The 16,167-nt window shown below is 47.4% G+C and overlaps 1 protein-coding gene across 3 annotated transcripts in view; it reads right to left on the reverse strand.

The window, feature by feature from the left end:
- The window catches only part of LOC126537548 (DNA damage-regulated autophagy modulator protein 1-like), a 78,206-nt gene extending 63,928 nt beyond the window's left edge, over positions 1 to 14,278 (reverse strand). The window contains exons 1-2 of one of the 3 annotated variants that reach the window (XM_055074356.2): positions 14,154 to 14,278; positions 13,637 to 13,701 (exon numbers count right to left, since the gene is read on the reverse strand). The gene's annotated coding sequence lies outside the window, so the exon portion shown is untranslated. Of the gene's footprint in view, positions 1 to 13,636; positions 14,133 to 14,153 lie in introns of those variants that run through there. The other 2 variants (XM_050184653.3, XM_050184652.3) reach the window with 2 other exon arrangements.
- Positions 14,279 to 16,167: the final 1,889 nt, after the last annotated feature.

Here is a 16,167-nt window from a genome sequence, read left to right on the forward strand (position 1 = left end):
AGGTATTTCTGGCATTTCGTCGTTCACGTCGTTGCGGTTTTCTTCGAGCGCACGAAAGTTGCGCATGAAAGTTGGTTCCTCTCGCGGGCTAGTATTAGACAGCGCTTGATTTCAGCATGTTTAAGGGATGCTTGCATTCCGGGAATTTCACAGTTGCGTGCAGTCACACAAAGTATGGTCAATCGATTCTTCATAGCCGCAGTGGTCGCATATTGCGGTGTTGGTCATCTCTGTGCGGAACGCATAGGCTTTGGTAAAAGCAACACCCGACCACAGTCGATACAAAAGCATGGCGTCCGAATGGCGAAGCTTTGATGGGACTCGAATGCTTAATGTCGGATCAAGGGAGTTAAGTCGGGAATTCCTGAAATGTGGCTAATTCCATTGCGACGTGGTGCACTGGCAAGCAAGCAGGCGGAGCTTACATGCTGCGTCGCTTCTAGAAAGCGGTATTGGTACGGGGTGGTCCTCAGTATGGGCTGAGCCGGCAACTTGATCGGCCCGTTCATTGCCGATAATCCCGCAGTGACTTGGAAGCGTTTCTTGCAATCTACTGGCCTTTGTGAACGTCTCTAACTAGAACGCCCGTTGTGTGTGTGTGTCTCTGTGTGTGCTTTTTTGTTCTTATTTTTTTAACTTTTCCTCTCCGTCGACTTTCTAGCCCCTACCTCCCAACTACAGTGTAGGGTAGCAAACCGGAGACTAATATCTGGTTAACCTCCCTGCCTTTCATCTTCATCCCTCTCTCTCTCTCTTTGTGTGTGTCTCTCTCTGTCTCTCTCAGACACAGTTGCATGCAAAATGCAGATCCGAAGGACAACGAACCGCGTATAGAATCAATATCTGCCACGCTAATGAGCACATGTAAAGTAGCACGCCTTCGCAATTACGGTGAACGACGTTATTGCTTAAATGCAACGTCGTTCGTCTTGCTTGGCGCACCTTCACAGACTTAGGCGTCTAGCAGCGCATGAACTGAGTTTGTCATAGCTTAGAGTAGAGTGCTTTGGTTAATGGCTGTTTCTAGCACAGTTAAAGAGAGAAAAAAAAGTACAACAGGCTGGCCCAACTCCAGTTGACGTCTATACTTAAAGCAAAACATTGTTGGTGTGATTGGCTCATGAACCATGTGGGTTTGCGTATGAAGTATGATTGTCGAAGTATAAATATTGGTTAATGAGTAGTATGCTACACGAAGATGTCATTTGCAGTGTAGTACAGACAGGCTTGGTATCGTATAAACATAGTTACTAGCAATACATTACACTTATATTAGTTGGTTAGATTTTCAGCAGGGATCCATAGTGTCTTGCTACAGTCGTGGTGTTTCTGATGCGTCGGTTTCGTATAATGCAACTGCGGATAAAAGGCGCCAAGCGTCTGAACGCGATGGCTTGCCCGCGAGAAAAGGTGTTCTGTGCCGCTAGCCTGTCGAAGCACGCGTCCGTGGCGTTGGGCGTTAAGAGGCCAGATACGTACGAAGAAGTGCCTCGACTCTGCAACGAAAGCTTCGCTTTAAAAGGCGAGCGTATTTACGATATCCACACTACCTACACTTTCATATTTCACACCCGCTATTCTATTGAGTCCACTTCTTCGTGAGGGCCACTAGCATGACGCATTATCCCGCGTTCTTCCTCATTCGTTCTCTCTCTCCAAAAATTAAAGGCGAGTTCCAGAACAATACAGTACCACCTATCCCGAATGAGCTGGAAAGTCACATCACAGGATCACGAAAGCAAGAAAATGAACGCTCAGGTCAACTTACTTGCATTGCTCGTACATCGCCCTGTCTTCGGCGGACTACTTTCTCGCACCAATTTACGACCAAACTGGCGACGCCCTAAGGCAGGCGCATCGTTGTTCCTTTGACAAAAAAGCCTTCTAGATAACTCCGCAGTGCGATTTAAATAGTTCGAGCAAATGACTATCAGGTTTGTTCAAGCAAACTTTCACTGGTATCGCTTAGGAGCCGCAAGGTCACGTATTCACTGCCTGCTGACTCAAGCGTCACTGTGAAGTTATGTTTGGATTTCGTGACAAGACAAAGTCGCCTACTGGCCTAAAATCCCTATGCTAAAGCGCTCGCGTACGTTTTCCTTTTTCTTTTCTTTCTTTTTTTTTTTTTTTGGGGGGGGGGGAGAGGACCTTTGATCACGCGCAAACAAGGGCGTTGTTTTTAGAAAAATAGTTCCTGCTTAATAGCTAGGAAATTATCAATGCAAATATACGGGGTCATTATGTTTAAGTTTTCAGAAGTTTTTAAACGTCATCTGTCGCAGATATACTTCTATTCCTTCAGCTGGATTACTCAAAGAGGCGCGACGTTACTTGCGTGAGAAATCAGAACACATACTCAAATAATTAAGAACATTAATAATTAACTTCTTAATCAATTACTTGATGGCACATATTGTAGTTTACGAACTGCAGGTGCAATAACTACTGAGAGTGAGCTTTTCGTTGCGCCATAAAAAAATAACGCTCCTTGAAAATCGGGTGTGAGTCCCTTTAAAATTGTCCTAGCTCCGCAGAATGAATTGGGCATGGGGTAAAATTTCGAAATAGTTGTCTGTCTTCGAATCGCATGGAAAGCACTTCCGCTTAAACTTTTTTAAAATTATGTTGGTTATCACAGGTTAAAAGAGATAAACTAATTTAAATATTTAGGCGCGACGTTAGCGAATGGTTACAGCTGAAACGTCTACATTGACGGCACATGCACGCTTCTTCGCAAGCGCTGTTTACTGCGCCAGAAGCCTAATGACGCGCCGAGAAATTAAAGCCGATAGCATATAGATATTTCACAAAGTCAAAACTAAAACATGCGTATGATATATGATATGCGCATGCTAAGACTAATATTGGCTCTCTACAAAAAAAATTTAAATGAGAGCAGTTCGTTCTATCTTTTTATAGCAATATTACCGCAACGTGTGCGTTTCGCAACTTATGAAACATAACGGAATCAGTTTCACAGACAATACGTAAATTAAATCAACTGCAATACTTTTATTTGTTATTAAACCGGATGCTATCGCTTGACGCTATCCTATGTGCTGTACAACTGTCAACTCGACAAACTCGTCACTCACATTCAATCTCGTTAACCACGTATTTTTTTTTTCTCGGACAAACTGGTTCACGTATGACTGCTATCCCCGCGCAACTGCTGACTGGAAAACATTGCCTCAGATGTGCAGAAGAAACCAATGCGTATGTTACCTGGCTGTTGTTTCTCTAACTTCATTGTTTTATAAGGTAGTACACATTGATTTAGGCACTTTTACATTTTGTATTTTTTCTTGGCATATTCCCAGGCGTTGAATTTTTTTTTGCTATACTTCGAATCCTTGTCATTCCTGCTTGGGCTTTCTGGCCTGCACTTATATATAGACAACTATTTCTTCGGGACCTGGTAATAAGTGGAGAGGGCACTTGGGCAGGGGTGGGGGTGGGAGTGGAGTAAGTGTGTGTCCTTCTTTGAAGGCCTCATTCTGTTTACGGGTAACAACCCTGTCTCCGGTATATAAAGAAAGGAAAAGAAAACGAAGATTAATAGCGTACAAACCGTCCGCGTTGCAAGCCAAGGGATAAAATAAAGATAGACAGATGAAAGATTTCGATTACCAGTATGCTGTTTATGGAGGCCATGGATCGGACCGATAAAAATCACACAGATACGAGATCATAAAGACCTTCGCGGGCGTTCAATTTCCAGAAGACAGTGCGTACATTCTGGCAGCTTGTCCTTGTCTATCTATAGTTCAAGGGAAGAACGGATGGACAGCGTTTGAATGTGCACAGAGCAACGCAGACGTCCTCGGCACTTTTCAAGGGCCGAAAGAACTGAGAAAACTTACGTTCCAGAACCTGGGGTCCAATTCCCAGGGCTGTCTCGTTCGTAAGCGCCGTTTACCACTGGCTGGTGGCGTTCGCTAGTAATATTGTGACAGGCTGACGAAGAAGACGTTTTAAGCTTGGGAGAAAGAAGATGACGCCCTGGACTTCGCGCGCTGTCTACCATCTTGTCAGTTGCTACAATTATTGTAAATATCCTGTAAATATCCGTCCAAGTGCCACTTCGGTCGTCGTGAAATTTCTGTGCTCGGGCATCTCGTCGATTCTTCGGGTGTACGCCCTGATCACGATAAAATACGGGCAGTGAAGGACTTTCCCGTACCAACAATTGCCAAGGACGCTCGCACCTTCATGGGCCTTTGTTCCTTTTTCCGTCAGTTTGTCCGAAATTTTGCGGACGTTGCGCGTCCTCTTAATCAGCTCCTCAAGAAAGACGCTGCTTTCATTTGGGGCCCTGAGCAAGCTGGTGCTTTCACCGAGCCGATTGGGCTGCTTACCTTCCCGCCCATTCTCACTCACTTTGATGCGTCAGCTCCAACAGAAGTGCATACCGATGCCAGTGGTCACGGTATGGGAGCTATCTTGGCACAGAAACAACAAGGGCGAGAAAGTGTTGTTGCCTACACAAGCCGCGTTCTTTCCTCTGAGCACAAGTATTCTGTCACCGAACGCGGGTGTCTGCCTCTAGCTTGGGCAGTGGGCGAATTCCGCCCGTATTGGTACGGGCGGCAATTCACAGTCATCACTGATCACCACGCTCTGTGTTGGCTTTAGTCCCTCAAGGATCCTTCACGGCACCTCGGCCGCTGGGCTCTGCGCCTTCAAGAATACAACTATTCAGTTGTATACAAGACCGGCCGGTTACTTCAAAATGCGGACTGCTTGTAGCGCCATCCTGTCAACCCACCTGACGTTTCTGCGACCGGCATCCCTGTCACCGTTCTCTCTGGCTGCTTTTCGCGATATTGGAGCGGAACAACGCCGGGACGCCTCCTTACAAGACCTTATTCAACGGCTCACTTCAACGACGCCCGATCCTTCCCTTGGCATGTTTGAATTTCACGATGGTATATTGTACCGCTCTAACATGCGCCCGGACGGCCCTGACCGACTCTTCGTTGTGCCTGAGCGTCTGCGTCAGACTGTTCTCGCTCAGCTGCATGATGTACCGACTGCTGGTAACTTTGGTGTGTCACGGACTTATGACCGTGTTCGGCGGCGCTTCTTTTGGCCTGGTCTGTATACCGTGACGTCTGCCGTTATATCGCTGCGTGTGACCTTTGTCAACGACGTAACAAGCCGACCACAATCCCTGCTGGCCGCCTTCAACCACTTGACGTACAATCCGAATCATTCTTCCGTGTAGGTGTTGATCTTTTAGGCCCTTTTCCTACGTCTGCTTCGGGAAACAAGTGCATTGCTGTAGCAACAGACTATGTCACCCGATATGCAATCACATGGGCCATTCCGACAAGCTGTGCAACCGATGTCGCTGTCTTCCTCCTAGAGAACGTCAGTCTTCACCACGGTGCCTCTCAACAGCTCCTCACCGACCGAGGCCGCTACTTTCTTTAGTTGTCAATGACATTCTACACTCGTGCGCGACTAAATACACACTTGCTACTGCTTATCATCCACAAACGAACGGTCTAACCGAGCGTCTTAACCGAACCCTTACTGACATCCTGTAGATATATGTCTCTGCTTACCATCGCGACTAGGACGTTGCGTTGCCGTTCGTTACTTTCGCCTATAATTCGTCTCACCATGACACCACAGGCTTCTCTCCATTCTTCCTCTTGTTGGGATGGCGACCCTATATGCTACCTTTCGACACCGTTCTGCCTGCTAGTTTGCATTTCACATCTGAGTACGCCCGTGAAGCTATGCTCAAAGCACAAGAAGCACGCCATATTGCCCGACGTCGACTTGTGGAGTCCCAGGACAATCAGCGGTGCTTATACGACCCCCGCCATCGTGACTTTCATTACACGCCGGGCGCCTTGGTTCTCCTTTGGTCACCGTCGCGACGCGTTGGCCTCTGGGAGAAGTTACTTTCATGCTACTCTGGCCCTTACCGTGTCTTGCGTCAAGTAACTGACGTCACGAACGAAATTGCCCCTCTTGAGCCAACCGTGGCTCAGCATCGCTCCGACGTGGTCCACGTCACGCGTCTTAGGTCGTATCACTCGCGCGCCTCCTAAACAGCACCGAGCCGGTGCTTCAGCCGCCGGGGGTCATGTTGACGAAGAAGGCGTTTTAAGCTTGGTCGGAAGAAGACAACGCTCTCGACTTCGCGCGCTGTCTACCATCTTGTCAGCTGCTATAATTATTGTAAATATCCTGTAAATATACTTCTGACTACGTTTAACCCCATAACATATGATATGTTGGGCATCACGATCGGCTGGTACTTGCTCTTTCGAGCAACAGTTCTTCGCGTATGCGGGTGCCGCGGTGAGCCTCGTGCACAACACCGGGCTCCAAACTGTGACTCGTGGGGCTGTAGCTAACCCAGCGAGTACACTTTTTGTGCTCCATCACTCCATTATTATTATTTGTTGTTGTTGTTGTTCATGTAAACATTACAAGCACTACAAGTAAATAGAAAAATTGGCGTGCAATTGTCTCCTAAAGAAAGGACAGCACGCCCACCCGCTTTCTGTGAATCAAACAAGCCTCAGAGACGCTGGCCGAAACAGTTTGCTGCTGACCGCAGGTGCAGCCGATAAAGAAGTGAAATGTAATTGCTGCCCTGACATGTTCTCGGCATTGTGTCATCACCTGCGTCGTCTGCGGCACAGTGACCCGTCTGTGAACCCGGCGTAAGCGGGAGATCGAGTACACATTGAAGCTTGTCAGGCGTGTGGCTTTGAACGCGGCTTCCTCTGACGAAGCGCGTTCAATATTTCCTCTGCACCGATGCTTCATGCATCAAAAGTTTTATAGAGCCAAGTCAGATACCTTCCCACGCCCGGAATCTAGCGCCCACTCCCAACTTGTTGAAGTATAGCTCTTCGTATTTCCAACTACGAGGATTATTCAAAAAGTAAGGGCCGTTTGCTTACATTTAAATTTCGGCACGCCACAGCCAAGTTTTATTTGTGCAGCATGATCTGTTAATTGTTCGCGAAGGTAATGAATTTATTGTTTTGACCCAGTAGTAGTTTTGGCATCAATAAACTGAAACTAAAAAAAAACTGAAAAAGTAGTCGTCTGCTATTCGGGGAATGCGGACGACAATGTCCGAGAAAATCGTTGGTCCCGCCTGTTGTTAAAAAATTATGGGGTTTTACGTGCCAAAACCACTTTCTGATTATGAGGCACGCCGTAGTGGAGGACTCCGGAAATTTCGACCACCTAGGGTTCTTTAACGTGCACCTAAATCTAAGTACACGGGTGTTTTCGCATTTCGCCCCCATCGAAATGCGGCCGCCGTGGCCGGGATTCGATCCCGCGACCTCGTGCTCAGCAGCCCAACACCATAGCCACTGAGCAACCACGGCGGGTAGGTCCCGCCTGTTGTGAATTGCGAGCTGTAATTCGATTTTTTCATGCAAAAGGATCAGCAGCTTCTCAAATTCATAGGTAGTTGTGGCTAGCTTATTAACCTACAGTGATGGGTGAAGGAAAGGTCAGAAAATAGTGTCGAGACTTCAAAAATGGCCGCATGAATGTGCACGATAAAGGGGGAGGAGGGGGTGCAGGCGTAGCATCCAGACCAATGATACTGTTCAACAACTATAGCTGGACCGGGAATTGTGATCAGATCGACGACTAACAGTTAGTGGTATGACTGATAAATTTCCTCTTGTTGGACGCACTACGATTTACACGACTACAACTGGAAAGCTCGGATGCCACAAAGTGTGTGCAAGGTGGGTACCAAAAATGCTTACTGACGAACTCAAACAGCAAAGAATGTCAAGTGGACGAGCGTTTTCGGACCGCTAGCGACAAGACAGAGACGAATTGTGTTCGCTCATTGTTACACGCAGTGACACTTGGATGTCCTACACTACTGCAGAAACAAAATAACAATCAGATCAGTAGCGCAACTTCTCTTCTCCAAAATCGAAAAACATTCAAGCAATCTCCTTAGTCGGGTCGGAAAATGATAGCTGCCGTTTTCTTGCACGCAAAGGGGGTTCTTTTGGCTACTTTCATGGAACGTGGTACCACAGTTACAGCTGAGGTACACTGCGAAATGCTCACCTAACTGAGACATGCGATCAAAAATCGACGGCGCGGGAAACTGTCGTCTGGAATTGTCCTACTCCATGACAACGCGCGTCCTCACACCGCTGCCCGAACCAAGGAGAAGATTAAAGATTTTGATTGGGAACTTTTGGCTCACCCACCCTACGGTCCCGACCTTGCACCAAGTGTCTATTTCCTCTTCTTGCACTTGAAACAGTGCCTTGGGGAACAAGGGTCTGAACACAACAATAAACTCAAGACCTCCGTTGTCAACTGGTTCAATTCCCAGGCGGCGAACTTCTATGCAGAGGGACTAAAGAAACTGGTGCAGCGGTACGAAAAGTGCTTAGAAGTTAACGGTGATTGTGTAAAAAAGTTAAGTAGGTTTGTACTAAACTAAACCCACCAATAAGGACTTTTACTAACGAATATACATTTTTTAGGACCAACTGGCCCTTAATTTTTGAACAACCCTCGTAGCTAGAGCAAGTACTTTAGCAGACGCACGAAATAACACGTTGGTCTTGTACATTCCATTGCTTGTACATTCCATTTCATTCCATCGGCACTATAATGAACCAGCGCCCTTACTATAAACGTTATCGCGTTATGGAACTCTTCGTAAGAGCAGACGTCGGCGGATCGTGATGGCGAACATAATTTAAAGCAATAGCATTAAGGGCCCCCTGTCGCAGAAAATCTGGCGCATTTTCGTGAAAAATCATTCCAAACCACGCATACCCAACCACTATTCTATCACCAAAGTTGCTCATACCCTGTCTTTATTTCTTTACAATGATCTACCTCAGAATTTTGAGAATGATAGCCCACAAACAAATGTCATATGAAAAAAATTACCAACCCTTCCCCTAATGGAAAATGGGGGTAAGCGAAGCACCTGATCTTCGTCACGGTTAAGTAACCCACAGGTAACGGTGCCGGATTGCTACAGCCTCCTGCTCCCTCAGCTCGGGATCTTCTCGTTGCTGTCGGATTGCCTGCGCGCAGGTGGCTCTAAAGGCGCCTTTATAGTCCGACGTTATTGACGCGTAGGTGAGCCTCGTTAAACGCCGGGCGCGTCGGAGTGATTTGACCGCGTCCGGTGACGTTAACAGCGCTAATGTGTCGTACCATCGGTCGAACTATAGACGTTGTTGTTCTCGCTAACGTGATGTAACGTGTGCGTGTGCTCACGCTACATCGCACTATATTTAGTTCTTAACGGCTGGATCGGCTCGCCAACGGCAAGCCCTTTCACGGGCGAGTTCTTGCCGCCGCTCGTCGAAGGCTGCCTGTTCCTTGGGGGAACGCACAACGCGTGGCTGTCCCATCCGTTTTCTGAGACTGAACGGAAACGAAGCCGGCGCAGCGCGCGCGATACCCTTTCTTGCCCTTTCCTTCCCTCTAGGAAGCGAAACGGCTCTGATTGGCTGTACGCGTGGTGTGAGCGCGCGCCTATGCAGCTGGAATCCTTACTAATGACTCATGATCCGACGCCGCCGCAGATCTCAACTCATTAAACCGCCCTTTCCCGCAGCTGCTCTGCTGTGGGAGCAACGGGTTTTTGCGTGACCAGACCACCACCGAAACTTGTGAGCCAATGCAAGCTTCGCTCAAAAAACACCGACAAGGCAAACAATTTCTGTTATATCCTCTCAGACTGAACTATTGAAAGTGCGAAAAAACAACAGACGATCAGCCGACCCAAGAGACCGCGTTTCTACTAGAAAGCTCGCCTTCGTACATAGCGTTCGCCGATAGCGTTTCCCGTAAACATTACTGTTACATAAGGTGCAGTTGCCTGGATGCCTGAATATCAGTCAGGGATCTTTGAATGCTATCGTGTTCCACTCTTCAAGGCGAAGCTTAAGCGTCCTCCCAATTTTATTGCCGAAGGTGGCCAACAGTGGCGAAGAGCGGTTGCAGACAAAAAACTTTGTGAATTCGGTATCAGATCACCCGCCACTGCCATGTCAGCGAACTATGTGCAAGGGCGACCTCTATACCGACTGGGACGACGGTTTAAGAGTGGAGGTCGGCCGCTTACCGATCTACCTGTGATGCCAGTGAAGGCTCACCTTCGTTAGGGACAGCTCTATGCTGCTTATCAGTGATCTGATCTGGTGTATAACGCGCGTTTCTTATCGTACCTTTCAAAGGCAGTGTCACCGTGACATTCGTCTTCGAAAGCTCCTCCTCGTATCAGTCAGGCATCGCACCGTCGTGCATTTTTTATCAATGGGTGAGGTAACAGCGATTACTCCTGGGTTAGAAAATGTGTCCTCGTTATCTAAGATGCATACATTTAAGATCCAGTGTTTTCGGTGCTTGAAGCCAAAGGGCATCGAGAAAGAAAATATGCTAGCTTCGCGCGCTGCAATGCGTTAGTGCAGGCAAAGTTATCTGAATGGTTCGCACATTCCCGTGAAATACGTATTCGCTGGAAAGGAGGTCACTGCAGGGACTGCTCGGCAGCGTAAACAGGGGCTTTACTAAATAAATTTGTTGTTTCACAGTACCTCTGCGGTATTTAGCTCGATTCCTGTAACTCCGTACAACATTAATGGCGCTTTTTCAAGCACAGGCCCCTTATAAATATGAGATAAATTTATTGTTTCACAGTACCTCTGTGGTATTTAGCTCGATTCCTGTCACTTCGTACAACATTATTGGCGCTTTTTCAAGCACAGGCCCCTTATAAATATCAGATCAGTCTGAGTGCGGATTTTCCACCGGCCGGACGTACAACCCAAACGTAGTACATCTTATTTCGTATTTTGCAACAATTCCTTTTTTCCTTCTTTTTTTTTCTTATTTATTTTCCATTCTCTATGCCTTTAGCCGTAAGGGTCGCCTTCGTTATCTGTCACCGGTATCGGCCATTCGGCGGGACTGACTATAAGACATGCATAGAATCGGCGGTGGAGAAATGATCAGAAAATACAGCGTCGAAGAACTTTTGAAAAGTAAACTTTTCTGGTGTTCGCAATGCAATTCGTTTACACTTACAGGTGTGGAGCAATCATCACGGCGAAGAAATTACTACACCGAAGGTGACGGCCTAATCGGACGCCCCCTTGCGCACATACAACTTATTAACTTCGTCCGCGGTATCCTAATCAGTGCTCAGTATGCTCTTTCAATTGTCCTATCGTTCGCAAAGCTGAGTGACAACAGGCTGGCACGCGCTTCGGCTATAATCAACCATTCGCAACATCTCAGACGAGCACAGCTAGATTGCTCAACGCGAACGGCATCCCATATAATTCAAGAATTCAACGCGGACCGAGTCCCTGGCACGTTTCCAGCATGCAGTCACGAGACACCGAGTTCTGAGTAAGGTTCGTTTCGATGAGACTTCACAGCGGAAAAGCGTTGGTCAGTCGCGTGTTGCGCAAGGAGTGCTGGGCAGAGAGTGGTTCTGAGGAGGAATACAAAAGAGCAGGGAGACGCTGTTGAACAATGAAACTGTCGGCGCTCGAGCATAGTATAGTAGCGCTTTTCTTTTCGCTCAAGGCGAGCTGGATGCTGCCGCGAAATTTTCACGGAAATGTACAAGCAGCCGTACTTTCTCGAGGCTGTCAAGGCTAGCAGTAAGCCTTATTCCCGCGCATCATTTTCTCGAAGAGTTATAAAAACAAACTGTCATTGTATAAGGAAACCGTGGAATCCATATTGCCTGGCCCGAGACGCGCGAAGTCAGAAGTGCAACGAATTCTACTTTAAATACAGGGATTTCTCGAACACGTCACTCCGCAGACATGAACGGTCGTTTCATTTCAGGACGAGAGAGGGACATGTCGGAACAATGGAGAAGCAGCAGCATAACCTAAAGCCCAAGGTTCATCAGCCGCTTGGATGCTTTGTACTTCAGACACAATATAACATTGCTATGAAAGATAAGCCGACCGACCGGACATGCCAGAGTTTGCGTAACTTAGCCGGCTAGCCTCTCTATGAGTCACGTTTCGATAACTTAACCCCTCTTTCCAGAGCGGATGACATGCGGTTACCTATTAAAGTGAGTGCCTAACAAAAACGAAACATACAGTAAAAGGTTTGTTATAACGAAGTCAACGGGACAGGAAATGCGCTTCTTTACAACGTATTTTGCTGAGCGCGGAGAGGCTATAAAAAGATAGTCCTGTGTTGCGCTGTTCCTGTTTTCATTCTATAAAAACGAGCCACAGTAACGAGGGTCGCGCACCGCAACAACGCGGGAGCTAAATTGCAAACTCAGTGGAAAAGACCCCACCCCCCCCCCCTCCCGCCAAAAAAAAAAGAAATATGAGGTATGGGTAAAGCTATATCTCAGATAAAACAAGTTTCTTAAAACCAGAGATTACTGAAGTCACGAGTTACCAATCGCGGCGTTACGAGGGAAGTGACAGAAATCTCATTGATGCTGTTCGCTATGCGAGTACCTTGTACAAGTTCTGAGCAACAAGGTTGTGGTTCAAACAGGGCTGCCAATTTTACTACAGGACGGCATTAGGAGGAGCTACTGAAAGCTGTGTGAAAGCTTTGTCTCGTAAGCCAGGATGGTTCGCTTCGATGGCATGCGTATTTCTTTATAGCCGTGACAATATTTCTAAAGTGGCAAGAGTGCTATAGACTTCAGCAAACGTAGCAAACACTGAACTTCGTTATTATAAACCGCATGCAAAGCTATACCTTTCGTATTATATTGCAGGAATGATCACTTTGCATCTGAAACATTTCTCACTCTAAGTAAATCAATGCACTAAAAGTATAGATTTACATACTGTAATCATAATACCTGGTAGAAGGCTACAGCGTGAGAACCGACGGGCACAAAGGAGGCACAGAAAGTACACAGACACAGCACTTACGTGACAGACAAAGTAGGCAGACATACCTTCAATTATGTTCAACCAACAAGCCGAAGTAGTTACTCTGCTCACAATACCTGCTTGAAAACTAATAAATATAGCCATTAAAACTGAGAAGGCGTCTGCCGAGGCTGCGCCTGCCTTCATCCAAAAGTGTCTCACACACCTCGCGCTCTGTCATCTCATAATGAAAACCTCATCGTGGAACGCATAGATTTTAATGAGAAAAGATCAGCATTGCTTACGGTGTAGGGCACGGAAGTTTGCGCTGTGTCGACATCCTCACGGTTACTGCAAGCTTTAGTCAACCAACGTTACGAGATCACAGGCACTTGCCAAGTGGGGCATTACGCGGACGAACAGGTGGCTGTTTTCGAACAGCATTTTCTTGCATGCTTCATTTTTTTTTCTTTTTTCATTAAGTACCTGGATGTAGGTCAACACATGTGATCCGTCCTTTGCAGTTTAAAAACATAATGACACAAGGACGAAAAATAAAACATTATAGAAGACGTTGAACGCATTCGTAAACAAGCATTTCAAGAGACTGTGTAGGAGGCACAGCTGGCGGCGCTACCAATATGGTGCCCGAGGATGTTTGTAAATAACACTGAATTTGCAGCGGCGTGCCCCATAAAGCAACCCAGAACTGAACGACAGCAATCAGCGCACAAGGGGCCGGCGTTAGTGGGAAACGATGTGCATGTAACGCATACTCTTACCCGAACTATCCGGAGCGGCGTCAACAGCTGAGTGAGTCACTCCGTCCTGCACGTCGCCGCCACCGCTAGAAGAAACGCCCCGTCCAAAGGCAAGACAACGAACGATGGGTTCTTCGGCGAAAAAAAGCTCTGCTTCCGGTGGTCAGCTAGGGAAGCACCGCGCGGAGTATCGTCCCTGCACGAGCGGACGCAATCCGCGGCGCCGCGATACCCGAGAGATCCCACTACGAAGTCACCAGGGCGTCCCGCCGATCCACATATATAAACAGACACCGCGTACACTCTTACACACGCACACACGCACAGACGCAAGTACGCCGCAGTGAAAACAAAGGCGAAAGAGAAGTCAGCGCCGATTTCACTGATGTTCTCGGCTCCACACAGCACGCTCGCAGTTTCGCGGCAGGGCCAACAGCAGTGCGGTCCCGCAGGAAAACCGGTTTCTCTCGCGTAACCCAAAGCGGGGACTGGACAACTCCGGCGCTACGTAGAGCAACAGTGAAGGGCATCAACTCACCGGTGGCCGCGGCAGGCAGCAGAGAGCGCAAGCGCCGCTCCGACACTCACGCACTCTCTAGCACAACAATCTCGGCCGGCAATCGAAGCCGCGCGAGGCGTCCTTGAACACCCGCGGGCAACCCACGCACTTTGCAATATAACGCCGGGCCTGTCGCCGTAACAGCCGCTCGCCCGCGCCACTAGGCAGACCCTTTCCAAAGCTCCGAGGGCATTCTCCCCGGAGTTCCTTGGCCCTAAATGAAAGGCCACACGTACGATTCACGCAAAAACAAAACACACTTTTGCGCATGCGCTGTGCGGACAGGAATGTGCGCGTTCCGAGCAATGTTATTCCTAGTGTCTTTTGCGCTCACGCAGAGGACCTCATCTCAGACAACTCTCTCTGTAATTTCCCATTCCTATATTGACCATGAGCGATCCCGCGAGTGAAGGCGTTATTCATCTGTTGGATGCTCCCTAAGCGTCCAATGAGGTGGCTCTGTTGTACGCCTTCTGTTTGTATGTATGTCTCGGGAATTACCGCCTTTGTTCACGGCCTCATCATCCGCATGCAAATAGAAAAAGAAATAGAGCGAGGAAAACAGAAATAATGGTGGAAGGAAAAGAAAGGAAACAGAATAGCAAGCTCTTGAAATTTTTAGAGCAAGAAGGACAGCGACAACAGAGGAGCACACACGGACTCCGGTGTACGTGTGTACTTCCCTGTTGTTGAACCAATTCAAGAATAATGAACATCAACTAGCATGCCTTTCAGTTCATCTATGTGTAAGAACAGAAAGAGCAGAAAACTGAAACAAGGGCCACGAGGCCATCACGTAACGCACCACGGGCAGAGACAGCGTAACGCAACAGAGAGAGAGAGAGAGAGAGAAGTTATAAGGGAAAGGCAGATAGGTTAACCAGGATGAGCCCGGTAGGCTGCCCTGCAAGTGAAATGTTATGGCATACCGTGTGTCCCAGCTTATGTGAGCCTAGCTGTTGAACAAAGAAGAAACAGATTTTAGACGATGCAACATACAGTTCTAAAACTTGCTGTCTTCTGTCGTCAAAAGTATGACGACCGAACAACGTAGCTCTCAAGATCATATATTTCACCATGTCTTACAAGTTTCTTTTTTTTCGTTGACCAAATTGTCTAACGTTAGCTGTGACATCCTGTATAGTTGCTTAACACCCATCGCAACATTCACGAAAAAAAAACTACCTTACGTATGTTCTAACATCGATCTAACTAAGGTAGTTTTATCCCAATTCCGCTTTCCATATCGCTAGCGTTGACTGTAGGTACATAGTATAATGCGCACTCAATATAGGTCAGGTTGCACCTTGGGGCTAAAGATTACGTTTTCCCGACCGCAGCAGTGATAACAACTCGAGTGCACGTGTTGATCGATACAGGGGTTATTCTTTCACCGATCAATGGCATTATGTAGTAGGCTGTACTGCTTAGTTTTGAGAAATTTTTCTAGATCTAAGAATTTAAAGCTTTATTCAGAAAAACAATCATTAGCAATTTCACTCTGTGAAGGTAGTTGACCAGCAAAGCCGTTAGCACACGCAACGGAGGTGACACATAATTTTGAACGAAGGTACGAACTCATGTATTGTCTTGCTGGGGGGTCATCGTGAGGAAAGGTGCGCACACTCATTTATTGTCTTGATCGGCGGTCATTATTTCACTCGCAACTGCAATCACATTCTTTGATAATGTCAAATTGATGCACGTACGCCGCTGGGTGGTCAGTTGGGCCGGACCAGTGTCGGATCGCAAGGGAATTGCCTCAACATTGAACGTGTAAACCGCTCCCCTTTCGGTACCGGCTCAAGCACATAGCAATCACCGACAACTACAGCAGGGCTAGTGTCACCGCAGCTAATCCACGCAAACTCAGTAGCCATGAACCATAGACTACGAGCCATTGCATCTTTTGCTTGCTCACGCGGGTATGTACCGTTGATGAGGACAGTTTTCGACATGCTGTTCTGTGTGTTTCATGCGTGATTAGAAGGAA

Source organism: Dermacentor andersoni, chromosome 4 (genome assembly GCF_023375885.2).
Source record: "Dermacentor andersoni chromosome 4, qqDerAnde1_hic_scaffold, whole genome shotgun sequence".
In the NCBI taxonomy this organism is placed as follows: Eukaryota; Metazoa; Arthropoda; class Arachnida; order Ixodida; family Ixodidae; genus Dermacentor; species Dermacentor andersoni.